Consider the following 9,368-nt stretch of genomic DNA (forward strand, 5'->3'; position numbering starts at 1 on the left):
TTTGTTTTACTGAGTATTTAATTGTTTGGCTGGTGAGGGTTGGTCTTTAGAAATGAACCTTTGGATTCAGAACAACTTGAACTCTACTGGTGATAAGACTGGTCTTTGTAGAAGGGGTTATTGATTGTGCTATCTCTGCTCAAAAGGGAAGAGAGGGAGAGAGAACAAAAAGAGAGATAGGGAGGGAAGAAGGGAGGAAGGGAGGAAGGAAGGGAGAGAGAGAGGGAGGGAGGAAGGAATGAAGGAAGGAAAGGAAGGTGGAAAAATAAGAGTTTCCTAATGGCCTTGTCTCCAGGCAGCCTCTGCTGCTGCTGTCTCTTCCTAGCAACTGCAGCTATGCTGCATTGTTTGAAGTATTCATTTTGTTCAAAATCAAAGATGAAGGATAACCTCCCAAAACAAAAGTCATTTTCTTCCAAGGGCTTAGATAAATCATAATTCAAGGGCAAAAGAGTGAAGGGTAAGCAATCCCTTATAAGCCATCTGTACAACAATTAAGCATTGTCGATAGCACAACTCATTTCTGAAGTGCAGACTTGGACAGCCTTGGAAGCCAGAACTAGAAATGACCTTGGAATCATCATATGCAGATACCTCACTTTGAAAATAAGTAATGTGTAGTTCTAAGGGGAAGGGACAGGGTCATAACTCAAATGCTTACAGAGGCCAGGGAAATGAAGCAGCTCAGGTCAGACAAGAGATATTTTAGATCTGTTACAGGAAATATAAGACTTTCCCCTTTAAAAAGTGACAGAGCAAACATGTTGATAGATGAGAGATGCACAAGCCCTCAGTAATGGGGATAAGAGTGACAACTGTGGCAAACTGGACATGCCCTGCCTCAAGGGGCAACTATGCCCAGTTCCATTTGGTCACTCTCATGTAGGGATGTGAGCCTGAAGTCACCAGATCTATCATTTTTTTAAAATATGGATTTATACTTGAAATGCACCAATTTTTTTTAATGATGGCAACTAACTTGAATTCACTGTAGGCCAAACAGAATGCTCTGGAGTCTGATTCAGCCTTAGATCTGCGGTTTGCACCCTCTGGCCTCAGGGACAGTGGGAAGGTAGGGAAGGGGTCCTCTGGGAAGCCCTGGGCTCAGGTTTCAGTTCAACATCTATTTGGTTCATGACCTTTCAGGAACCACTTCTCTCTGGCCTCTGTGTTCTCATCTGAAATGTGAGGGGGATGAAATAAGAGATCTCTAAGGTTTCATCTGATAATCTCTGGGTTTCTGATAGTCTTTGCAGTTGGAGATTCTAAATTAGCAAGACACTGTGGGGAATTGATGGGATCTGGAGGCAAAAGGTCCAACAAACTCCTGTATCTCTCCATGTCCCTATCCCACTGGAATTTTAGACTCCACATGTCCCAATGGCTCCTCTACTAGTCTTCCCCACGGTGCGTGCCACCGCCCCTCATCCAGTTGCCCAACTCAAAAATCCTGACCACATCCTAAACTTCTCCCTCCCCCCACACCCTTATTCAGTCAGCAAACCCTGTCACCTCCAACTCTGTTCCATCTGCAGCAGCATCCTCCCAATCCAGGCAACCGTGACCCTGCACCTGAATCACTGCATCAGCACCCTGTCTCCCTATCTGCCGCCTGCAGAGTTTTCAGAAAACACAAGTTCCCAGCTGAAAATCCTTCTGTGGTTGCCATCAAGATGAAATCCAAAATCCTTAACATGAGGCCCTGGGGTTTTTCCTGGCCTAGGCTCATGCTCTAGCCTTTTCTCTTTCTACTACCTTCTCACACTCTGTCCCGGAGCTGGTGAATTTCTGGAAAAAGAAACTGTAACTTGCCCTCCAGTGAGTTCCCAGAACCTTGCATGGTGCCTGGCCCCAAAGAGCCACATGCTATTTGATGAATGAATGAATGAATGAGTGAATATATGCATCCAGGACTCTGCCACTCACTAGCTGTGTGTCTCTAGAGTGTGCATGCTCTCACTTTCTCCACCTGTGTGCAGGTTGTTGCGAGGAGCAATTTAGACATGAGGTATAAATGAGCTTTAGAACTTATAAATGCAGAATCTAGACATTAGATGCTACATACCTTCTCTGGGCTTGTTTCCTGGCTCAGTGCCTGGCTCAATACCTGCCTCACAGCCATAAGTATGAGTTAAATGAGTTAATATATGTAACATACTTTGAACAGTGAACAGTGACTGGCATATTGTAATTACTTATTAAACAATAAGTCTTTGCTGTGATGCTGGCAATGATGACTGATCTTCACAACCCTCTGAGCTGAGGTGTGGGGTATAGGGTACATTTGCTCATTTTTTGGCTACTCTCTTGGTAACAGCTCCCAATTTCCTCTTGAATGAAGTCTTGGGTGAAGCCTTGATGGGACTGTCAGTTAGCGTGTGCCCTCCCCTAGTCAGTAGGGTGAAGCCACACCAGAACTCAGCTAATCACATTCTAACTCTCTGGAGACTTCAAGCCTTGAATAACGGGAAGGAAGAAAAAGAGTTAGGTGCTCATGCACCTTTGTGGTGGTGCGTGGATGAGACTGAGGAGATGTTCCTAACCCTGCAAATTCTGGAGCTTCCTGACTCCCACCTTTCCAAGCCTGGTTCCTCAGCCTCCCCTTCCATCTGTGAGCTCCCCTATGGCCCTCCAATCACTCCCCTTTGCCTAAGTTAGTGGTCTGTGGCTTGTTGCTAGACCTCTGAACATGCACTGCTCCAGGGTCAGGAGACTGATCAGCGATTAACTCTGTGTGACATCAGATGAGGCTTTTCTCCTCCCTGTACCTCAGTATCCTCCTCCAAAAGTGGGGGGCCTTGACTTGGCTGGCTGGTTGTCACTAACCCTAGCTAATCAGCAAAATCATCTGCAGAACTTCTTTAACATTGAGCCTCACTTCAATCCCACTGAATTAAATCTTCCAGGGATGGAAGCCTCAGAATCCATATCTTTTAACAGTCCCCCAGATGATTCTGAGACTCAGTTAACTAGGAAGCACTGGGCCAAATGGCCTCCAAGGGCCCTTCCAAAGCAGAAGGGCTGGGATTCTCAGTACTTCTCCAGTGCTGCTGCTTTCTAAGATACCCACAGTTCACGTCCAGGTCTCATCACTCTCCCCACTTAGAAACTTCTCGTAGCTTCCCAGAACATTAGAATGAAACCCGCATTCTCCCCATGGTCTCCAAGGCCTTGCACAATCCGGCTCCCGCACTCCCCTCCTACCTCATCTCTCACCCTCTTATCCTGCTGTGCCTAGAAGAGAAAATTCTGCCCAGGAATCTCCTCGCTATTCTGAGTGGCTGGTTCCTTCTTGCAATGCATGTCTCTGTTCAAATGATATCTCCTCTGAGAGAACCTCTCTGAACACCCAATTGAAAGTGGTGGTTCTCCACCTTCACTCTCTGTCACCCACCCTCTTTTCTCTTTTTCATTGCACTTACCATTGTCTGAAATTATCCTTTCATTTGTTATTTTAATTTGGTTAATTGTGTGTCCCCACTAGACTGCAAGTTGGGAAGCAGACTGTCTTGCTCCCTAATGTGTACCCTGCTACTGGAACAGTAGCTAGTTCAGAGTAGGTTGTCAAAATATTCGTTGAATGAATATGCTTTGCAGGATCCCAGAACAATGACCACTGGAGAGACAAAGCTCTGATTCTCACTCCTCTTGAGACAAGTGTTTCTAATGTTTCTTACTGAAAGCATCAGTCAGGTGACCTTGGCCTTCACCTTGAGCTGACAGACTGGTGTCTGCAGCTCCCAGAGGCCTGGCCTGGATCTGTGGCTAGCCCCTACAGAAAGATTACACCACATACATACCTACCCACAAACACCCCAGCAATTGGTCTCAGCCAAGATTCTCCTCTAGAAACCTTGCTAATGTCCTTGGCTTTTCACTCTTCAGGCTTGCAGCCAGGAAATATGACTCCAGAGGTGAACTCTTAGGAACACCAGGATGTTCTCTCCTTTTAAATCAATTTTTTCACACAAAAGCTCTGCTTTTTAATTTCCCATCTCCATCCCCATAGGATCCACTGTAAATCCCAAATCCTTGAGATATGGCACTTGGGCACTATTCCTCGACCCTTAAAAAGATTGCCTTTGCTGATTTAGGTGTAAGGATAATATCCAGCTTTTACTGAAAGATCCCACCAAAATTAGGTTCATGAATTCCACTTATTCATTTGCTCCAATAATGACACTAAGGTCACTGGCCACACAAACCCTAAGGGTCCACCATCAGAAAACCTTCCTGAAGACTGTTCCTACAGCTAAGTGCTAGAGATACTCCAAACTTTTTATGGAGGAAAAAAGAAGTAAAGAAAGGGGGGGGGGGGGGGGAAAGAAAGTATGAGCTAGCAAAAAAAGTGACCTACTTTGACACTTCAGATATACTGCTCTGTTTCTTCCCCTCTAAAATAATCAATCCAGCATTCAACAAAAATTTACTGAGTGCCTACTATATACCAAGCATTGTCCTAGATGTTTAGGGGAAAAAAGAAGTAAAGAAGGGGGGGGGGGGGGAGGAAAGAAAGTATGAGCTAGCAAAAAAAGTGACCTACTTTGACACTTCAGATATACTGCTCTGTTTCTTCCCCTCTAAAATAATCAATCCAGCATTCAACAAAAATTTACTGAGTGCCTACTATATACCAAGCATTGTCCTAGATGTTTAGGATACAGCAAATGATCCAAACAGATAAAGATGCCTGCCCATGTGGACCTGGTATTCTAGTACAAAAATACATTTAAATAGTGAATATATTAAATAAATTACCTAATTTATAATTTATTTAAAAATTTACTAGTATACAATATATTATAGAATCTCTTATATGTTATAAGAAAAATATATGAAATATACACTATTATAACATAGTTTATAAATAAACTATCCAGTAGGTTAGAAAGTAAAATGTGCCACCATAAAAGAAAAGATAAAGGGAGAGTGGGACTGCTGAAGAGAGCGGGAAGAGGCAGGCTCCAGTATTAACTAGAGAGGTCAGGGTAGGCCTTTCTGAGAAAGTGACACTTAAATAAAAACCAAAGAACGTTAGGGCATTAGTTATATGTAACTGTTTCTCTTTTTGGCATCTAAGATAATCAGAACCAAACTTGAGACTCATGCAGAGTACTCTAGAGGCCCCCGTGATCTGTAAATTTGTGGTCTTTTGTCCCATGGAGGGGCAGGACAAGACACTGGTTAAGGGCATGGGTTCCAGTGTCATACTGGATTCCAAAACTGGCTCTATCATTTACTAGCTACCTGACTTTGGGCATCATATTTCATTTCTCTGAGCCTCAGTTCCCTAAGCTTCAAAATGAAGATAATAATAGTATCTACCTCACAGGGTTCTTTTAAGGATTAAATGAAATAATGTACGCAAATGCCTCTGCACATATGAACTCAGTAAAAATCAGCTGTAATTATTGAGCCTTGGTCTTGTCTCTCAAAGATTATTTACATTTTCCTTGGTCTTGATTCTTTATCCTTATTGATATTTTAACATTGTTTTATGGTTTCTGCTCCTGTGGTAAGCTACCTCAAATCCTTTGTGGATTGGGGTGGGTTATAAATAAGTAAATAAATAAAAATCTGGATGGGGAACATTTTCACTGAAGCAAAACATTTTCATTACCAAAAGAGTGAATTTCAAGTGTGGCCCAACCGAGAAATACTGACTCTAATCTCTAACAGTCCATCAAAGACCACCAGCAAGTATGGTTTCTCAGACCATCTTTCTCTCCCCCTCCTCCTCTTTCCCAAACCCATCTTCCCCCCTCAATCAAGAGTAGATAAGTGAGTCACACAAAATGACTCAACAAGCCTCCTAAATCCTCCCAACCTTATAACTACTTCATTGTCATGGGCCTTGTAGAACTTTCCTTCTCCCCATCAGAGAAGAGAAAGGAAATCAATGGGGTCACTTTCCATGGTGATGGGGTTAGGGAGAGGGGTGCAGGTTTAGTGGACAGAGTTGGACATAGGCTAGACTCTCATTACTGCCATTAATTAGTGAGCTCTGTGACCATGGGAAAGCCCCTCGCCCAAGCTAGGGGACGGCACACTCCGACTGACAGTCCCATCAGGACTTCACCCAAGACTTCATCCAAGAGGAAATTGGGGGCCAGTACCAAAAGAGCAGCCAAAAATGAGCAAATGTCCACTACACCCAGCACCTGAGAGGGCTGTAAAGACTAAGTGTCATTGCCATCATCATAGCAAACATTTATTTATTTAATAAACACTTACAATATGCCAGGTACTGTTCAAAGCATGTTACATATATTAACTCATTTAACTCATATTTACAGCTGTGAGGCAGGTACTGCGCTAGGAAACAGGCTCAGAGGACCTCTCTGTGCCTCAGCTTCCTCGTCAGTAATAACTACCTCCTTCCTAAGATGCTTGTGCAAATGAAAGGAGAGAATGCAGGAAAGCAACATGGATAGCCTGTCTTTGAAGCCTTCAATAAATGACAGGGTCCTTCCTTAACTGCACACCAGATAACTCTCAGTGGACTATGGGAATCTGAAACTCTTCAGTAAGAGGACAGAAACACGGTGAGAATACTAGTTTAGGTATATTCCTATCTGACATAAACTCACAACAAGAAAGAAAGAAGAAAGATCATATTTTTGAGGCCCTGCTGCTTTCTAGAGATATTATTACACCCCTTCCTCACCAAAGCCCTTTGAGATGTGCATTATTATCCATATCTGATGGCTGGGGCTGGGCTTCGAACCTAAAGCATGCAGCTAGGAATGTTCGGAAGGCAGCTCTGGCCTTCCAAAGTTGCGTTTATGAAGAACAACTAGCCTCTACCTCAGGACATCAACAATGACAGAAACCCGTGAGGTCCCAACTTCGAACCTAAAGCATGCAGCTAGGAATGTTCGGAAGGCAGCTCTGGCCTTCCAAAGTTGCCTTTATGAAGAACAACTAGCCTCTACCTCAGGACATCAACAATGACAGAAACCCGTGAGGTCCCAGCCCACTTGGGGTATTATGCCTCTGTGACTTCTGAGCTGGGGACAGCAAGAATCTGGGCCAGGCTGATGCTGTTGAGGCTCTCTAAGCCCTCTTTCCCCACTTGCCTCCACCAGCCCCCAGGGCCTTCGCTGTTAAGACATCCCTGCTCTAGAAGCTTGGGCTTTGGAACTGGCTAGATCTGAATTTAAAAAACACACCCCTTAAATGACCTTAAGTTGCTCACTTATTCTTCCTGGTTCCTCTTCTGAACATGGGCATATCAAAATGTCTACCTCCCAAAGTTGCCATGAAGATGAAATAGAGCAGTGCACTGAAAACACACCAAACAGTGCCTGGCACATACTAAACGGCTCATTTTTGGTAGCTGCTATTGTTACACTGACCTGTCTGGTGAAAATCAGCCTTATGCTGAACGATGGTGATAATACTGTCAGGGAGAAAGCGGGTCCTTGCGCACTAGCTGACATGTCTACCCACACTTCCATACAGCCCAAGCACTATGCCCTGGTTATCTGATATTTGAGCCCTTCCCTCCCCCACTTTCCCCCATAGCAAACTCCTTGAGGGTAACAAGGTGACCTAGCTGAGCTCTGTTCCCCTCCCAGAAAAAATATCAAACAAAAAAGACAAATCTAGGCCCAGCCTAGGGCCTCCAGATCAGTGCCCTTGATCCACAAATGTACTGATGGGCCCTTCTGTGCTGGGAACTGGAGAGAGGGAAGACACCAGCCCTACTTGCCAGGAGTTTATAGTGCTCCTATGAACTTGGAGATAAGACAAGGAACCACCACCACAGCAGACAGAAAGTAATAAGGGCTGAGTGTCCCTGGGAATATCATGGGAGGCTCCATGGAGAAGGAGACGGTATTTGAACTGAAATTAGGCAAATATGAGGGGATGACATTCCAGACTGAAAACCTGGCCTGAGCAAAGGCCTAGAGAAATACAGGTTTTGTTTAGAGAACAGAGTAGTTTGGTGACACTGGAAAATCGGGATAGGAGAGGACTGAAGAGGGAGCTGGCAGTGAAAGGCCAGTAAGCCTCAGGGGCAGGGAACACAAAATAAAGGTCATAACCACCACGGAGAAAATGGGGAGAGCAGGCCTGCAATTTTAAATAGGATAGTCACTCTTCGAGGTGACATATTAACGAGGTATAGGAGAAAGCCATCTGACTATCTGGGGGAAGAGTTTCCAGGCAGAGAGAATAACTATGCAAAAGTCCTGAGGCCTCAGGCTAGCTGCCATGCTGGTGATGCATTAAAAAGGCCAGTGTGACTGGAGTGTGGGTGGAAGGGGGAGTGGTTGGAAGTGAGGTTCCAGCCTCACTAAGTGATTAAAGAGTTTAAAGGAAGCCACTTCATTAAGGACCTTGCAGGTCGTTATGGGGGCTTTAGATTTCACTTAGATGAAATGGAGAGCTATTGTAGAATTTCCAACAAAAGAACTACCTGATCTGACTTACCTTTTAAAAGGATTGTTCTGACTCCTGTGTAAAGAATGAACTGCAGGGGACCAAGGGTGGAAGCTCGGAGACCACTAAAGAGGCTATTGCTGAAATCCAAGCGAAAGAGGATGGTGACTGGAACCAGGGTCGGAGCCCTCTGCTGTTTCGCCTCGGTTTCCCCATGTAAAAATGGAGCTTAGAATCCCCTACCTTTGTGCAACCCAAAACCTTAGAAAGCCCCCATCGGGATGGGATGTCGGAATCTCTGGCCAGGAGGGTGCCAGCATGGGGAAGGTACGATTGTGGGGCGCGTGGGCAGTTCCTTGCGCGTCCGGTCCCTTGATGCCCACGAGAAAGCCAAGATAGTACGCGCCCCGCGACGAGCATCAGGAAGGCGAGACCCGATGGAGGGAGAAGTGTTCACACGCCTTTGCTCCCCAGACACCGATCATGGGGTGGGAAAACGGGCGCCTCCTCCACCGAGTCCTGGAATGGGTCCCGGGCACCAGGCACGGTACGCGCAGGTGTGAGCATCGTGCGGAAAGCGCCCCAAGACTCCATCCGCTCACCACCCTCCTCCCCCAGCTCTGACCCCTTTGTCTCGCTCGCCCCTACTCCCTTCTGCTGCCTCGTCTGTCCCGCCCCAGGTTCGGCGCGCGCAACCCTGCTGGGGTCCCTCTGGCGGTCGCCGTAGCTGCGCAGCCAGGACACGGAGCTCGCCGGAGGAGAAAAATCATGAATGAAATGAACGCGGTGCTCCCACTGCCCCGCCCTCCCTGTCCAGGCAACCTTGGCGTGGGAGCGGTGCCTGCGGAGATTCCGCGCAGAATTGAGGGGGGGGTGGGGGGCGCCCGAGATGGGGTCAGGGGTTAAAGGTCTGTGATTCGGTCCCCCAGGGGCCTTAGGCGCAGCCGGAGCTCCCGGTGCGGGCCGCCTCACCCACCCCG

The sequence above is a fragment of the Galeopterus variegatus genome, unplaced genomic scaffold (genome assembly GCF_000696425.1).
Source record: "Galeopterus variegatus unplaced genomic scaffold, G_variegatus-3.0.2 Scaffold2508, whole genome shotgun sequence".
In the NCBI taxonomy this organism is placed as follows: domain Eukaryota; kingdom Metazoa; phylum Chordata; class Mammalia; order Dermoptera; family Cynocephalidae; genus Galeopterus; species Galeopterus variegatus.